The sequence below is a fragment of the Camelus dromedarius genome, chromosome 10 (assembly GCF_036321535.1).
Source record: "Camelus dromedarius isolate mCamDro1 chromosome 10, mCamDro1.pat, whole genome shotgun sequence".
NCBI lineage: Eukaryota > Metazoa > Chordata > Mammalia > Artiodactyla > Camelidae > Camelus > Camelus dromedarius.
In genome coordinates, this window is record NC_087445.1 from 8,925,542 (window position 1) to 8,944,336 (window position 18,795).

The window sequence follows — 18,795 nt, forward strand, 5'->3', positions numbered from 1 at the left end:
ATTGCTTCTGGTGTATCTACTAATTTCCGCAAGTCAGCTAATAGGATTACCAGATGTAATTAAAGACAGTGATTGACAAATATTTTGGCACTGTAGCCCTAGTACTAAACACATTTACTAGACAATATAATTGGAAATACATTTTCAACAAATTAGGAAACAGATTAAAATGACAAGAGATAGCCGAGTACAAAACTCATATAAGCTCATAAAAGAGCCACATTAGAAATGTGAGTATCATCCAGATGGAAATCAAATGTGTAGAGTGGTCTTATTCACAATTAACACAAGAAAAAACAATCATCAATATGTTTCCTGTGATTTAAAGTAATATAAAATAGTTCCTTTATTCGCTAAATTATGTCTGAAATCCAAAAATGGGGAGACTTAAATACTGGAGCATTCCACTAAGCACAAGGGATTGAATCCTGCTTTTACTTTACTTTCTCCCGACCCTTACTAAAATGACTGAATTAAGCAAATATATGCACCGAGACTAACAGAGTGAGACAGGGAGTGACTACAGCGTATTTGCAGAAGTGGGGAAACAGATGAGTGTCCGGTGATTTAAATGAAATCTGAACAAGTGGTCAGGAAAGTGCAGAAGAGAGGAGATTCAGATCCCTAACCATGGAAAGGCTCAGATATAGGAGGCAACTGGGATCTTTGCAAGTGGAGGTCCAGGTAAAGAGGATTCTTTAAAGATTTGTATAGGATGCTGTTAGTTACCTGATCCCTTTTCACATCTGGTTTACCTGGCAGCTTTTCATTAAAAAATGTCTTGTAGTTTTACTTAACATCTCAAGCTGTAATATTTTCATTTATAATTGTAAATATAAATACAAATGTTAAATTAAAAGACATAAACAGTCCTTATGTGATGACCTGTTAAGGCTGTCATGGCTTCACTGTTTGGAGTGTTCCATCTTATCAGCTACTTCCTAACATCACTTTGGTCAGAGAAGTTAGGGCAAGGAGGCAGGGAACACTGTCTCCAGAGGAGAGTAGGAGATAAGGACACACCAATAAAGGTTTCATACTTTCTAGTTTACCTTGGTCCTGCTTAGGACACTTACTTACTTATTACTTAGTGGTGAGACACCAAACATAATCCACTAAATTAAAAATAACAAGCCATTGTTAAATTAAGAAAGATTGCACAATGCCAGAAAACACTGAATCTCTCTAAAAACATAAATATATATAAGAATTATCATATGAGGTAAGATGCTTTTCTTTTATTTGACCATTGCACACTATATAAAGTGACCCAAAGTAGGACTCTGGCTTTTCCCACTACTTCAAATTATTCTATGCTATGGCAGAATAATTTACTTACTATCATCAGGGCTTTTGTTTAAAAATCATGCCTGTTCTTATGTCATCATTTTTGTGCCACCTTCCTTTGACAGACAATATTAATACTATTTCAAAGCATGATAGGAAAATCAATCCAAGAGTTATTTTTCCCCAGGATTGCCTCCAAGACTTGTCTACAAAGTTAAAATTGTTCTCATAGACTCTCCTATCTGATGTGAATGAGTGGAGAGTTTAATGAAGTCAAATGTACCTGCAGAAATCTTTTAAGAAAAAACTCTGCTATAGTCTAATTTTATAAAACAGAGAAAACCCAAATCTTTAGTTAATACAGTCATTTTCCCTTTTTCCCCACGTACATATGTGTACACATGTCAATGTAAGTAAATGCCTCTCTCTCATCCCCCTATCTATGTATAATTACATGTGAAAAGAACTGAATTGACATGACAATAGATATTGTAAAAACCAGAGTGGTGTTATTACTTGACTTTTTTTCACATAACTTTTAACTAAATATTAACAATAAATAGAGCATGCTTCCTAATCATCTTAGATTAATCCCCCAAAGTGAAGAGTATTCTCTAATTGAGTGTTTCCCAAAGAAATATTACATAAGGATCCCCTGGATATTTATTAAAATTGCAAATTACCAAGTCAATGTCTACAGAATTAGCATCTCTGGAAATAGAGCCCAGAACATGCACTTTTTTTTTTTCCTGCCTCAGGTTTATTTGTACAAACAGCACAGGTAGACATGAGCCCCATGCAGACAACAGCCCAGGGGTTACACTAGTCCTTACATCCTCACATCAATAGATGAAAGCCTCTACTCTGGAGACTTGTGGGGGCCTGGGTGCCTTTGGGAGACTGAGCCGGAGCTGGAGCTGGAGCCAGAGCTGAAGCTGTGGCCTTGGTCTGAGCCTTGTCCTTGGCCTTTGGCCAACAGAGCCTGAGACCCTTGGCAATGTGGGTACGAGCACATTTCCCGAGCTTGGGGTAAGCAATGTAGGCAAGTGGACTGAGCTTTCGGCTGCTGCCCTTTGGAATCTTGGGCTTGGCCTCCTTGGGCTTTACGAGAGCCTTGTTAGCCTCAGCAAGTGCATTCATGGTGTTGATGTTGTTGGCCTGCATCTTCTTCAGGCCCTTCTTCTCGTGCTTCTTGGCAAAGCACGTGTTCCTCAGGAACTTGGGGTCCACCCCCTTAAGAGATTCATATCATTGTGATTCAGGCTTTTTGATGCCATTTCTGTGCCATTTTTGGGACTGGTTGTGTGTGGTGTGGTTCTTTGACTTGGCCATGCCTGTACTGGAGCCAGGAGATCCCGAATCGCCTGGGACTGGAAGAGAAAGAGCCAGAACATGCACTTTTAAAATGCCTGCTCAATGAAAAATTTTTACTGCCCGAGTCCTAGGTCTTCCCTGACATTTGCTATACATTTATCATTCTGAAAAAAAGATCCTATTGCCTGTTATGTGAAACATGTTAACAAGTTTAGATATCTGAGCATCAAAAACTGGGTTCAAAAATTCACTGCACTTAGAAAGAACATGAGAACATAGAACTATAAAGCTAATCTAATTAGATGAAACCTGTGTCTCCCCAGAGCGATTCTGTGTCCGAGCTGTATCACAATCTCCTGAGGGTTTTTTTTTAAAACTAGATTTAGAACTTTTCCCCAAACTGTAAGACCACAACTTTTTCGAGTGTGTTCTGGTAGCCAGCAGGTAACAGTTGAGATGTTTCAAACTACCTGCATAGACTGAGATTACTTTTGTCTTTAACACACCCTCTGTTTACACTTGATCAACAGGAAATTAAACAGTGAATAACAATTGGGGCTAATTAGTTTCTGTCACAGTTTTAAAGTTACTACATAAGCCACAGCCTTAATGGCTGAAGGCAGATCTTCCCTAGAGGTACAAATTTAAAGTACAAGGAACCACAGAAACCACAGGAAAAAATCATTGCTTTGATTTGCCACGGAGCTTTGAGCTCTTGCCTCTTTTGGAGAAATAGGGATTCATCCTTCAGGCTTTCTGGGTTATTTTTTTCAAACTACAATTCACTTTCAGAATCACAAATGAATGTCTGAGGGAACACAGAGTTCAAAGCTTTTTCTTAAGCAAGACATTAAGTCATGTGTCATGAGGTACCCAGTGAAACTTCAGACACAGAAGCCTGAATGTATTTGCCAGAGAAATCCAGAAAAAAAATTCTATCAACAAGGATAGGTTTTTTTTTTTTAAAAGATGGGAAAGACCCCAGATGTTAATAATAGTTATCTATGAGTTGAAGGGACAATTAAAAGTTTTTCTTCTTTATAGCATTATTTAATTGTTTCAATAAAGGTCATCCATTACCATTAAATTCAGGAAGAAAACCAAAACATAATTTTACACACTGTTTTTAATGACAAAACAATTAAGTTTTTTCTTCAGGTCAAACAGTTGGAAAGTGAAGGGGCAGTAAAAGTTGTAAAAATTCCTCCTATACATTAGGAAGTCCCCCATGTTAATTTGGGGCTTTGGGGTTTTCAGTTTTGTTGTGTCTCTGGAAGTAAAGGGCAGCCTGGAAAGTAGCTACAATATGGGAGAATATGTTTAATTAAACTTACCTACAGCATTACTCTAAGAGATAATAGGACTCTATCAATGAGGCTGTTAATGACAATAATAGGGAAGAGAGCCAAGTAAAATTAGCTCTTCCTCTCCTCTCTTCTGTGATGTTCCCAGAAAGACCAGAGGATTTTAGTGACGTTCAACACATACTCTATCTCTAGACCTAGGTAGATATAGATGTGAGCTTGGCAGTCCCATATGGCAGTCTGCTTTTTAGATACTGTTACTGAGTCCAAACTCACTCTGCTTGCTGCACAACAGGCCAGTAAACTGGCCGATGAGGTGTTGGGGCAAGGAATGATGACTTCATTCAGAAAGCCAGCAGACCGAGAAGGTGGCAGACTGATGTCCTGGAGAACCATCTTACTTCAGGCTCCTTTTATACTGAAGATGGGGGTGGTGTGGTTGATTGTTGCAGATTTCTTGTTTCTGAAATCTTTTGTTTTTGCAGCTGTCCATGTGGGTCAGGTCATGATGTTCCTATAAACCTCTCACAAGACAAATGCTATTCTCTGTTCTGCAATTTTGATCTCTATATGAACAGAAAAGTGTTATACCCTTAAAGGTCAGAGCCTTGAGAATGGGCTTTCTTATATATTTCAGGCTATAGATAGCACTCTTTTAGAAAAGGTGCAGAGCCAGCATGACTAAGCTCAGGAAATGGCAGAGTTAGAGCTAAAGGAACAGATCTAATATGGAGTCAGCTTTGTTAATCCTTATTACAATGTTGGTGCCGCTATGAAGTCTAAAGGAGGTGGGCAAGGAAACATTGTTTTATAAGGGGACAGAATTATCAGATACTGACTCACATTTGTCGACAGCAATTCTGATGAGTGGCTTTCTGCTTTTGACAACTTGGCAGCTGTCACTATAGAAAAGGACATTTGTTTATAGAGTCAGTTTGCAGGCTGTGTCCTGAGAACTGTATTTCATTAAGAAGGCTAGCTCTCTTTAATTCCCCATCTGAATCACTCACATTTGGCTAAATACAAAGTTTTCAATTTATGCTGTGAAATTTTATGTCCCTTCTTGCTCTGAGAAAAGAAACTAGAAAGCCCTTCCTGAGGGACACAGAAGTATGGACTGATGTCCGTTGCCTGGATCTCTTCCAAGTCTGTGCCCTGACTGGTCACCACACTTCATGAGAGTCAGTTAAAATGGCATGATCCCCTATCCCACTGGTTGTCGTAGCTAAGCAGCCCATTCTTGTAAGCTTGGGGGTAAGTTTTCATTACTTCTAATCACTTCATCATGATTTACTACTCTGCCTCTTCTTGTGCTGCTGTCTTGTGATAAAATTCACTCAAAAATTAAAGAGGCAGGACCACCTCCCATTTCTTAATTACTGCTGCCTGGGATGTGTGTGCAGTGGCTGGACCACCGGCGGTCACCTTCCTGCTTGTGTCACTGCTGTAATGCCCTGCTGGCTTTCTGCTTCCACTCTTGTACTGTTACACTCTGCCCTCATTAAGGCAGCCAGACAGAACCCTTGGAAAGGTAGAGAAATCATTTCCTTCTTTGAAAAACTCTCCAGAAACCCCCTTACTCTTTCAGGAGTAAAAGCTGAAGTCCTTTCAATGGTCTACAAGTCACCACAGTTTGGACTCCCTTCAAATTCCGATCTCGTCTTCAATTACTGTCCTCTTGCCTTTCGCCATATTTATTCTCCTCCAATACATGAGCCTCTTTCTTTGTTCAAACAGTTCATATGTGCTCCAGCCATGGACTTATTCTTCCCTCTACCTGTGACATTCTTCTTCAAGATGCCCAAATTCTCACCTCCCTCACAGCCTTTAAATTTTGCACAATTGTCCATGGCTCACAGAGAACTTCTTTATCATCTTGTTTAAAGTTGCTACCCCCATCATTCCGTATCCTTCCTTCCTTGTTTTATTTTTCTTCGTGGAACTTTCCGTCTTCCAATGTATTATGAAATGTATTGATTTTGTTTAAGGTTTACTCCATGACTGGAATATGAACTTTGTGTTGGTGGGTTTTTGATCTTTTTTAAGAAAAACAATACTATATGCCCTACTATATATATATATATATATATATATATTCATAATCAATACTATACGCCTGGAACACGGCTCAACACCAAGGGTTCATGTTGACTTGCCTAGTGTAGTTGCACAGGGACCCAAACTTGGAGGGGCCCCCATGCTTGGGGTTTAAGACTCTGCAGTTGCCATCTGGAAATGTAATTCCTGAATGTAACTTTGAATAATTTCCTCTTTGTACTTGTATCATAAGTGAAGTCCAGTTAGACAGTAGACTCTGTGCCTGGGGCTTGGAGCATGAGCTTCAAGGGGCTATCTCCTGCCACCTCTCTGCCTTCTCTAACAGGTTCTCAGCTATCTGCTCCCCTGACCTTGAGGTCCCCAATTCTGCCTAGTTGTCCCCTGTTGGCCCCTGCCCCTGGTGTCTTGGGCAGATCACGTTGATGGCAGTTTCTGCCTCGGACTGGCATCATCACAGTGCATCTGGTGGGGGACTTGGTGGAGCTGAGCCTCGTCTTCTACCCCATCAGATACAGAGAGTGACTCAGTATTACAGGCTTTACTTTTAAACATCTCCGTTTTGTAACTATCAACATTTCCTTCCTATTTGTACTGAATTATATTATGATCTAGTCATTCTTCCCCTGGATTCTGGGGTGGTCTCGCTGGTCTCTGGCCAGTTCTCTTTCTTCTTCCCAAGCTCCAGGGTCAGGCTTGCTTGCTCCCAGCTAGGCCTGTGGCTGTCCGTCTCTCTCAGAGTGTTTTCAGATACCTTTGTTTTGCAGCAGTGTATGTCATATGCCAGATTCTCTTTATGGGAATAATAATTCACTGAGTTTTAAAGGAAAGTAATTATGGATTGGAAGGACACTGTGGATAGTGTCCCTACCACCAGCTTTCAAAAGTATGTCAGCTTTCAGAAAATATGTTTACATTTTTAAGAATGTATTTGATTCAAATAGTGTATTTCTAAATTATCATTGCTATGATAACTAGCTCCATCCAGCTACTGCAGAAAATAGTAACTTTTAAAGTTAGAGTATAGATGTCAACATTTCTTAATCAAAATCCAAGGAAGCCTAGTAAAATTTGCAGAACATGGAAACATTTTCCTAAGATGCCTCCTTTTAAGGAAAAGTTGTGTGCATGCAAGTTGTCCTGCCGGCTTTGTCCTGCCCTGCTCAACGTGTCTGGATCCAGATATCCCAGGGGTGGGCCGTGCTATAATGAGACAATAAATAAATTTTACTTTAAGAATTAAAGGCAAATTATTATGTTGTTTCATGTTAATCCCTTTTCTCTAGAGGTCTTTTCGGGACAGCAAAATTGTTGGTACTTCACATCTGACTCAGCGTGAGGAAAGAAGTGCACATGAGCACGGGTGGGGAAGTTGGAAAATATAAGGGAATAAGAAGGCAGAATGGAAAAGAAAAGCCTTTACATGAGGAATAATGAGAGAAAAAGGCTGTCAATGAGCATCAGTGCATCCCACCAGATAACAAGTTTCCTGACTTCTTAGCCATCATCTGTGTTAAAGGCAAAAGGTGAAATATAGATTAAATTGCCAAACTAGCTCCTAAATAGAATTTCTAATGCTTCTACTTTTCTTTAAATAATTACCTTATTACTTAAAAATTTACATCTCACATAATTTATTAACATAAATCATTTTCTTTTTATCTGAGATGAACAATTGAATTCTTTCAGCGTTTTGATGCGAAGTGGCTCCCATGAAATTAATTTAATCATTCGATAAGTATAATTATAAAATATTTAAAAAAGCAAATAGGGTTTCTTTCAAGTACTCCTAGGAATCATTAAAAAAATAAAATTCATTTGCTAACCAGTTAGTCATCAAAATTTATTTAACCATCATTTTGGTTAGAGTTCTTTAAAGATGATAGAGAATGAACATACTTTGAAGATATGATAACTCTCACAAAGTTACAAACAGAAATATGAGAATAATAACAACTGATGTATGTAAGCAGAGCGACTCAAAAGTGCGAGATAAGATAATGGAAGAGTGACAATTAGCAGGTGTTTACTGGCCTCTGTGTGTGAGGCAGGGGGTATAAAGGTGAGTGAGAAGCACAGGATTCCAGGCTCTGGAGCGAGTGGAAGGCAATGGAATGGTTACACCGGAACCTGTAGTGGGAGTAGCTCTCCCACATATTCTGGGACAAAGGAGAGAAAAGTGGAGAAAGGAATTAATATTTCATTTATTGAGTATAAAATCCTTGCAGTAATACTAACTAATGTTTATAGATTATTCGGGGGGGGGCAGGAGCTCAGGTAAGAGCATTAGATGGACTAATTTTATTTAATCCATAGAAAATCACATGCAATAAAGACTATCCTTAACCTCCTTTCCTAGATGTTTGCCCTGAGCCTCAGAGAGTTTAACTCCCTCTTTAAATTTACATGTTTGTTAGTGGCAGACCAATCCCAGAGGCTGTGCCCTTAACAACCACACCTTGCCGTCTGTGAGCTGGGCGTGAGAAAAATAGTGACGGAACTCAAGCCGGGAGGTAGTGACATTCTCAGGAGCACAGAACGTTTAGGAGAGGGAAATGCTAATAACAATAACATCTACATGATTTCATGTTACCTGTTTTTTTTCCTACTAAACCAAGGCTGCCTCCTGAGACAATTAAAATGGAAGTTGTGGAGGGTGAGCAAAAGCCGAGATGGAGTGGAAATAAGGTTGACTGGGCAGCCTGGTGAGAAATCAGTGGGAGGCTGAATAATTCCTAGCTATGCAAGCTGTGTATTTTTATATTATCGTTTGACACCTTTTCCACATTTCAATTTGCATGAATTTTGGAAGAATTAATCTAATGAAGAAGCATATTTAGTCTTTCAGAAGGAAAAACACCCAATATTTATTTTTATTTCACCATCCAAATGTCACAGATTCTACAGGGGCTAGAATGTAAATGAATACTTTAAGTAAATAGCACTGTAAGTCTTTCAAAAAATACAAATTCCTTAGATCTTTAAGGCAAATAGTGTGGTTTCCAGAATTGATGATGTGCCCTGATACTGCATTTGGAGAGAAGTAACTCATTTTCCTCCAGGATATTGGATGAACTTCTGTTTTATGCATTAGTATTTCTGATGCTGCTCTGACACATTCACTAGAGATATCTGTTGTAGTGGGTAGCAGAACATTTGAATTTTTGTGTGTGCGTGTGTGTTGCTGATCTCCTTAATTACATTTTGTAACCATTCTTGGTTAAGACATTTCTGAGATACAATGCTCAGTATGTTATTTATATTGTTAATGATGATAATGCTAATATTTTAAAATTATTTTCATTATTATTTCTCTTTCACATTTATGCTTTGGAAGGCATCTCTGAACTAAAACCTAAAACATACACTTGTTCTACTCTATTTCTTCTAATGTTTAATGATAATATTTAACTTTTTAAATAAGCCTATCGTATACATACACTTAGAGACAATTAACTGCAATGTAATAATAATTAGAAGAATATTTATTGATTGCTTGTCATTTGCTCTGTTCAAAACCTTTCTATATATTATCTCATTTAAGCATTTTTTGGATGTTAATGTTATTAGGTCTGTTTTATAAGTGACTTAGAGAGTTAAAGTAATTACCCAAAGCCAAAGAGCAAGAGAATTTGAGTTAGACCCTTCATAGACTTCATGCTTCCTCCTATCATTTTCATTCCTAACATCTTTATTGTGGTGACGTTCTTAGCTGGACTGTGTTCTTTTATATTAAATTGTACTTAAATAATTCAGAATATCAACAGAAAAGCTCCGCTACAATCACAGAATGATATTCAGGTAACAGAACAGCAATAATTGTATAAATCACTTCAAATGCAACTAAAAATGAAAAAAAAAGTAATCTCCACATGTAATTCATTTGTGTTGTTCACTGTGCATCAGCAGGAAATGTGTCAGATGTCCACACAGTTTCACACCCCCGTACTCTACGCAGCAAAGCGAGGGGGTATGTAATAACCACCAGGCCAGAGCTATTTCAAGATGTATTCAGTAACATGTTAAGTGTATATATGTTAGACAGCCTTGCATTTCCATGTTTCATTTTACTTTAGGAGGAGAATGTTAAATTCTTTATAGATAGGGAAGAAAAATAAACTGGAACCAGCTGAGTTTGTGTCATAAAGGTCATCTTCTTCCTCCTATTTCCTCACCTGTCACATCTTCTCCCTATTTTTTTTTTCCTTCTATTTTTCAGCCTTGGCGTTTTCTTTAACTTCCACACCAGATTTTCCTCTAGTCTGATATGCAATAAACTCTTTTTCTTATTTTCCCTTTGTTTTTCTAGTCTCTTTCTGCAATAAGTCTCCATGTTGTCTACAGCAGTGCTTTCAAGTTTCCTAGTTTCTTTGAAGCACAGCCATTGGCTAGGCTCAGCTGCTTTCCTTTGACTTGGATATGATGCTAAGTACAAAACAAGAAGCTGGTTGGAGAATGCTTACCAGGTGCACTGGTGTCCTTGTAATTCCCTTTTGTTTCCTGTTTTTTTTTTTTGGAGGAATGTAGATTTTCTCTTCTCTTTTTGTGACAGCCCTTAGCTGCTTGTATGTATTCGGTTTACTTTTTTTTTTTTTTTAGCAGAATTGGTTTTCACAAATGCATATTCTAACATTTGCCTCTTGGTTACTTAGTATCTCTTGGCCACTTTTATCTATCTGTCTGTCTGTCTGTCTATCTATCTATCTACCTACCTATCTACCCCTGTATCCATCTATCTGTCTATCATTTATCAATCTATTTTTTGTCCAATGGCTGCCCAACTTCCATTTTCCTCACACTGTCTCTATGAAACTCAGTTTATTGTCTAGACCATATTTTGATTAAGGGTTTCAGGAAAGAGTTACAGCTGACATTCCTTTGAGCCTTGGGTGGCTGAAAATGGCTTTCAGTTGTCTTGATAAGTTAGAGACTAATTGGATAATGAAAGAAATAGCAGGTTCATTCATTTAGTTTACCATAAAACTTTATAATTATTGTTCATTTATCTGCCAAGAATAAATATTACAGAGAATAATTCTGTAATTATTATAATCACATTTCTATTAGTAGATAAAATTAAATCTTATTAATTTTTTTGCTCTAGTGTTTATAGGATTCCTTATTTTCAAAATGCCAAGAAAACAAACAAAATTCAAGAAGACAAACACAAACCAGAAGGAGAAAGAAAAAAAAAGTTATTCCACTTGTCAGTTTATCTTCTGTAAAAATAGCAAGTCTCTGTACTATCTAGATTTCATAAAGAAGCCTTTCTTCAACTGAAGAGTTTTATTGCTACAATTTCCAATCTGTTTCCTATTTATTCTCTTCTTCCACACTTTTTGATCCAACTATGGAATGTGCAGTGTTGAAAATTTATAACTACTCAATTTTAAATGAATTTACATCTTTGTTCTTTGTTTAAAATTTCTCAAGATTTACTTCATTATGATTTTATATGTTTTCTGTAGTATTCTTTCTCTGTTTTTGACATTAGCTACTTTAAGTTTTGTTTGTTTGTTTTTCACATTCTTTCCTCAATCCTTCAGTACATAAAGAGAAAGGGACAGGCAGGAATAGATACAGGTTTAGGAATAGAAGGAAATGGGGATAATCTAGGTCCATCCCTCTCCCTCATCTGGAGTTAAGTATTTTTTTAAAATTTCTGATTATAGAAAAGCAAACAAAGAGACTGATATTTCTTTGTTGCAATAAATAGTTTTCAATAGTATATTCATACTTTTCCTCTTGCCTGAGCTTAATTTATTACTTTTATAGTTTAATTCTATATGTGAATCCTTTCCACATATTCTTATATTGAGGTTTTCTATGAACACATTCTTGTTTGAGAAGAAAAGTTGATCTTTTTCTGGTGTATCCTCCAAAATATTTTGTAAGATTTTCTTAGGAGAATTTGCTCTAACCAGGATACTATTTGAGTCTTCCTCTAAGATCTTAATCTGCGGAGGTGGGTGATGAAATTTTACATGAGTTTAGTTACTGTTTCATAGGTAGGTGAGAGGAAGGAAGCTAAGGCCAAGTTCAAGGGCTAATTGTCTCTTCATTTCTATTCTTTTCACTTGTTGATAATCCCTCTTCCAAAGACCAATTTTAAATATCAGGATTTTGTGGGGTTTTAACCTTAGAAACTCTGCTTCTTTGTAGCTGAAGTCTCTTCTAGCATTTATGAGTAGTAAATCATTTAAACAACAATTCGATATTAGAGAACATCTTGTCCTATGAATGCTCTGTGTCCCACAGAGGAAGACTTCTAAATGGGTGTAAAGAGGCCTGCACTTGCGTATCATGTGAAGTTGCCCATCAGTGATGTTTTCTGTGACCTTCCCAGTACTCACAGGTGTATGTGTTAGGTAAAAGGTGTATGCAGGGAGAGGCAAGTTTTACTGGGACTCTCATGGTGCCATTTACTTTAATTTTTTTCAGCAACATCGTACTGCTACCACTGGGCAAAAGTGATGAGTTAACTCAATGAATTCCTTTCCATCATTTGTTCTTTGTAGTGCCTTTAGCACAAATGCTTCAAAGAATACTGAATTATAAGATTAAGAAAACTTATTTGAGCATCTCAGAAAAAAAGCTGATTAAAATTGTCTTTCTTTTTGAAGGCCAGTGAAATAAATATGCATGCTCGTATTTGTAAGTGCTTAGAAGAATGCTAGGTTTATATTCTTCTGGTGAGAAAAAAAAAGAACCAAACCCAAAAAACTTAAAGACATATTCTCCAGAAGACAGAAAGGTGACTGAAAACCAAAGAATCAAGAATGTGTGGAGTATTTTGTTTACCTGGGAACAGGATATCAGAAAACTCTGCGCATTTCACAGCTGCACTCCTCACTCTGGTCCTGGTAAAAAATTCAATTAGGTGGGTATAATATAATTAAACAGAGATGAAAGGTTTGAGTGAGCAATATAAAATATATGCTGATATATGTGTATATATATGAACAAATATATTAAATTAGTACCTGTTTTTACTGATATTTCCAGTTTTTTTTTTACTGTGTGCATTCCTGCTTTTATAATCCAATATATAACATATAAGTATTTGTGTGTGTATGTGGAGCCTAACTACATAAAATTTATAAATAAAAACAGTTGAAAAAATGTCAAATACAGTTCAGTTGGGAAGTGGAAGTGTAGGTTTTTCTTTTTTTAAATTTTATCTTTTTAGAGGTTTTTTTAAATAATAAATGTATACTACTTTTATACTAAAAAAGTACATTACTTTTAAGTGAAGGAATTGTAGCTTCTAAATTCATGTTTTACCACTTCATTCCTTTCCTTTGCCTTGTGTGGTTTGTGAAACCATTGTTTAGAGGTTTCCTGTGGCTTTTCAGTGTAAGAAAATTGTGGACAGATTTATGAGGTCTCATAATGGAAGAGGCTAACAGCAGTTACATGACATTTGATTAGTGGTTCCTGATTGAGAGTCTCTCACCTAAAAAATCTGTAAAATATAGGGAAGGTTGGGGAAGAGATACGTTTTAAAATATTTTCAGAATTGGAGAGTAATTTTCACTGACTCTATCCTTATGCTTTTGGTCTAAGTCAAATAGCTGCTGCTCTGCCCAAGTTTAACCTCATTGATGCAGGTGAACACGTGAGGACTTAAATAATGAAGGTAAGGAAGTTGATGCTTCCCCACTTCAGCCCTTGAATCAGACAGCCGGTTTCCTTCATCTGCATCACAGTAGAATTCACAGCCTCCAGAGAACTGAATTAAAAAAAAAGAACACACAATTACCAAAAATATGGACTTTCCCCCTTTTCTTTTTTCCTTCTTTCTTTTTTTTTTCTTTTTTCTATGTCATTTCTGCATTGGACAAGGTTTTTCTAAGTATGGATGAAAATGAAATAAAGAACCAGCCCAGGAAAATTAAATAAGCTCAATTCAAGTAAACCAAACAAAACATTATCTTCATGCCAAAAATCCTTCATGACGTCATGTTTATATATGTGTGTGTGCAGCCATACATGTATGACAGAAGCTTGCAGAACAAATGAATGGGAACATCATGCAGAATTCTTCAAGAGAAAGGTCAAGCTACTGAAAACTAATCTTAGATGGAGAACTTAGAAAACTCTGACATACTCAATAAAATTGAAAGAAGAAATGAACTAATGCAAAAATAATAGGACCCCTGTAAATAGTATAAAGACCCAGGGAACAGACAAATTTGAAATATCATACAACAAATTCAGATTAAAAGAGATATAACCCTTTTTTAATTAAAAAAATTAAAAAGACAGAAAACAAAAGAAATTAGCTTCTTTCTATCAAGATTTTCAAGTCAAGTGGGGAGCCAAAGATTTCTATGTTCTAAAACTTCAGCATTCCATGTAGCCTGGCATCAAAAAGTCTGCACAGGTAAAGATTGTTCATCATTCTGTGATTATGTACTTCCTGCATTTTGCAGTGTTAATCTATCCTTTCTCTTAGGAATAGAAGATGATAATAAATAGCAGTTTTGTGGTTTAAACCCCTTTAAAAGGAAGATACATGGGTGATATTTGGGAGAAATCTAAAAATGCTTAATCTAATTTTTGAAAAACATGATATTAATTTATGTGAGTTAAAATCCTTCAAAGTTGATTGACATTTGACAAGATGGTAATATTAAGAGAAATACATAAAACCATCTTAAACACTTAAGAAGTGTGGCAAAAGCAATATTTTCAAGACTGCATAATCCAGTAATTCAACAGTTAGAAATATAGTTTAAGGAAATAATAAAAAATCCTTATGAAAGTTTGTGCACAAACATTTTCATGACATTTCTGATTATAATTTAAACTTTGGAGATATGCCAAATTTCCAGAATTAGTAAAGAAAATGATGCTGCATAATTATGAAATAATATTGGGAGTATTAAACTGTGTTTTCAAATAATTTTATTTTTGTGGGGAAATATTTGCTATAACATAATGTTAAAATGAAAAAAGAGATCCCTAAACCATGTATTCAAATACTTCTGATTTTGCAAATGTAGATACGTGTGTGGTATTTGACAGTAACTTTCATATCTAGAAGAGATTTACCTCTGTGTGGCTGAGCAAGTGTAAGCAGGGACCTTTTTATATAATTAATAGCTTCAAACATTTTACTGAGTCAGAAATACACAAACTCAAAGTCTATTGAATAGTATCTTGAGAATATTGAATGTAGATAAGGAAAATTAAGCTAAACACGGCCAATTATAAAATGTGGGACTAACAGCTATCGTGGTGGCTTTTTAGCTGTCAGTTTAGGTCAATTGCAAATGCATTTACCAGACTTCCCTTCCATAACCTGAATCTGGGTGAAAGTTGGGAAATTTGCCCAAGACCTACAATATGGAAGTGATGCAGAGATCATGTGGTCTCACACTGGTCAGTGTAGCGTTAGAAGATGCTGTAGCTCACATACGTTGTGCTGATGTGCTGGCCACACTGCTGGCAAGGGGCAGCGGCTGGACCCACACCTGCTGCATCACCTGAGAGTCTCTTCCTTCAGTTCTGTGAAACCCTGAGCCTGGTTGCCATACAATTGCATGATGGAGTGCACCAGCTTTTCTGCCGGTCACTTGTATCATCCAGATTGAAGATCTGGAGGCAACTAGAGACCAGTGTGTGTTCCAGAAAAACACAGATGCAGGATTAAGTTCATTCTCATGGGTTCCCTCGTCCTCATGGGTTCTATTTTGCCCTTGATGTCTCTCACCCCATGGCCATCTTTCCTTCCCGACTGCCATCCCTGCTGACCTCTGACCTTGCACCAGACTCAGATGCAACAGACTGCCACCAAATACTTAATGAGCTCCCACGACAGTGAAAGGTCTCACCCACTCCTATGATCTACTGGATCACACTTAGTAGTTCTGCGTCTCTGTGTGAACCCCAGCGAATACAGCTAAAGCCATTTAGCCATGCTCAATCCTTCCATGTATCAGTATGAATACTTATCACGTTGACTATGCTGGTCCATTATTCTGAATGGCATAATGTACATGTGTTCACTTAGCAAAAGTAAATTACAACCACCCTGTTGTATTACATCCCTGTAGAGGACTTGGTGTAGAAAACCCACTGTTATGTAAAGAGTATAAAAAACCTTACTGAAAAGTAATACTGAAATGATAAAAAGTAACTTCTACCATTGCTTCCTCCCTACCAGTCTTTTATCTGCCCATAAACATCTATGACCTTAGGGAACATTTCCTGTCTCTTCTGACATACTCTAAGGGTTAGGAACACTTATCCACAGCAGGCTGAAAAAGTGGTTTGTGATGTCAGTTCTGTTACTTTCCCCCCTTTGGCTGGGGAAACTATTCCTGGGACCCACTGATGTTCTGTTTGAAGACTGACCTAGATACATTCATCTTCACTGCTAACTTGATACCACTTCCTGAGGAGTTGGAAGCCTCTGCTCTCATGACTTGGATTTTATTTGGGCAGACACTGTCCTGGAGGGAATTACAACCAAATGCATCTGTTTCCTTCTGATGTTCAGGAGTTTCCTGAAAAATCTGAATTGCAGGAGGGCAAAAGTTGAAAGCTGTTTTTCTATCTACACATTTTTCTTCATTCTTCTCTCTGCTGGGAAAATTCTTTGACTCTCTGGAGGTGGCAGGAAGAAGAGAAGGAGATTTCTGGACACATAATATGTCTTTCTGGATATGTGATTAATTTTGCTGGCAGACAATGTACTTTGGATAAGTAGCTTTGATTTAGACACAGATCTGTAAGTGGTTAAGAACTAGAAAGTCTTGAATACATAATGCAAGATGAATGGTCAGGGAAGGGAGTCAGTAACAATCTTGTGTTGGAAGACACAAAACTATTCATTTATTTTTAAAAAATCAGAATAAGCAAAACATGCATGTAAAAATCATGGTTGATCATCCATTTCTGTAGGAATCTGAAAAATCTGAAGTGTCAGCTTTTAGGATAGCTGAGCAATGGCGGAGTTTGCCTTTCTGTTCATAACAACAAAGCCTTGCATCATCTTTGGTTTGTTCCCAATTTTATTAGCAGACCTCATGACAGTGCTACCCCAATCGAATCGAAATCATTGAAGTAGTAGTAAATATCGGTGAGATTCCATCCCATGTAAAGTCAGAAAAATGCTCTGTTACTGGAAACCTCTTGATACGGTTGGGAGTTTAGCCCTGAAAAATCACATGGACATTTTTATTTGACAAGAGAGAATACAGTGGTAAATATGATCCTTTAAGTGTGAAACATGCTTCAATTAGGATACTCCAATAGATTTAATCATAAAAAAAAAGCCAAGCTTCTAGTTAAAGGACAGAGGTCATTTTATTATGAGTATTGCAAAGGTTTAATCACAGCTAAAATATATACAGTTGATTCTCATTATTTGCAGGAATTATGTTCTATAAAGTCACCATGAACACTGAATATATGAAAACTGAGCTATTGCTCCAAGGGGAAATACAAGGTTACAAATTCGTGCAAACCTGTGGTCACGAAGTTTTTCAATTGAAGCACCACTGATATATACACATTTGGTTGCCAACATCCTTGTGAAACAAAGTTGATCTCCTCTTCCACGTAACTCTCCTGTATAACACTTAGCATGTATTATTTAAAAAAAAATTGTAGCCTCTTTATCTGCAGAACCTGCCTTAGCTGCAAGTTTAACATCTTTCACACCTTACTACCTTTTGAAACACGAGAGCCAGTCAGCCCTCCTAGGGAAGGGTTTAACATTTTCCTGAGCCTCAGTGATGTGACCTTGAGTTCCTTTGACTTTCAGCCTCTACAGTGCTATCCAAATATACTTTAAAAAAAAATTCAGTTATTGTCTCATGTATCTACAAATTTAGCTGCTTTCCCCTATTCTCTGTACCTGTATCATGCACTGTAGATGTTACTTTACCACTTTTGGGGGACAGCTTCACATACAGATTGGTGAGTTTCCTTCTCCATTTTCTGGATGTACATTACTGTTGATTCATTAGCCTTGAACTCACCGCATTACAACTCATGCCTGAACACAGTGTCTCCGTCAGGCACCTCACAGCCTGGTTGCACTTAGGAACACTAGACAGGCCTTTAGCGCGATGCTTGGAGTCCATTGCAAAGAGCACAATCACCAATCAAAAGTGCAAAAATGCAAAACAACGTGGCATTAAAAAGAGCCCCTCTGCAAAGGACATTTGTTTACAGCAGAAGAACCGAAGCAAGAAGGCAGAGAGTGTCACCTTGTCAAACCTTGGCTGGAAACATTTATGTAGGGCAACACGTTTTTTGCCACTCTTCATAGATCCACGAGTGACCATGATGGCTCTGCAGGTATCGATTTTGGGGTTACTAATACATTTTAGCTATTAGGGGACTTCACAAATATGGAATCTGAAGACAATGAGGACTGACCATGAATGATAACGATCCAATTGAAGAGACAATCTTGGGGAGCGTGCTTAACGGACTGTGAAACAAAGTTAGGTTTCTGCTGGCAGTCTTCTCCCCTATTGGAGGTTGGAATTTTATTTTCTGAGTTTTGTTTTCTTATGAGTGTATTATGGAAGATAGAGCAGTTTTGTTAGTGCGGAACTGAACCAGGACCTTTTTTTCCCCTAAGATTGATTGAAATGAAAAATGAATTACTTTTGCCTCTGGGGCTTTTTAATTTCATGTTTTGAGGTGTTTATTATTCCCTGTACACTTTGTGTAACCCTTGGTAACTGAGCAGTTCGCTTAACACTTGCATCTGGAGAAATTATTCATTGATTCAGGCGTTCTGCAAAGACATTCAAGCATAGGCAGCTTTTCTTAAGGATGTCAACCAGAATGGAGGAGTAGGGAGTTCCAG

At 37.3% G+C, this 18,795-nt stretch overlaps 1 long non-coding RNA gene and 1 pseudogene across 1 annotated transcript in view; one reads left to right on the plus strand and one right to left on the minus strand.

Moving 5' to 3' along the window:
- Window positions 1-18,795, plus strand: part of LOC135322246 (uncharacterized) — a 449,868-nt gene that overhangs the window by 237,624 nt on the left and 193,449 nt on the right. The window lies entirely within an intron of this gene.
- Window positions 2,031-2,648, minus strand: LOC116151490 (large ribosomal subunit protein eL29-like; annotated as a pseudogene).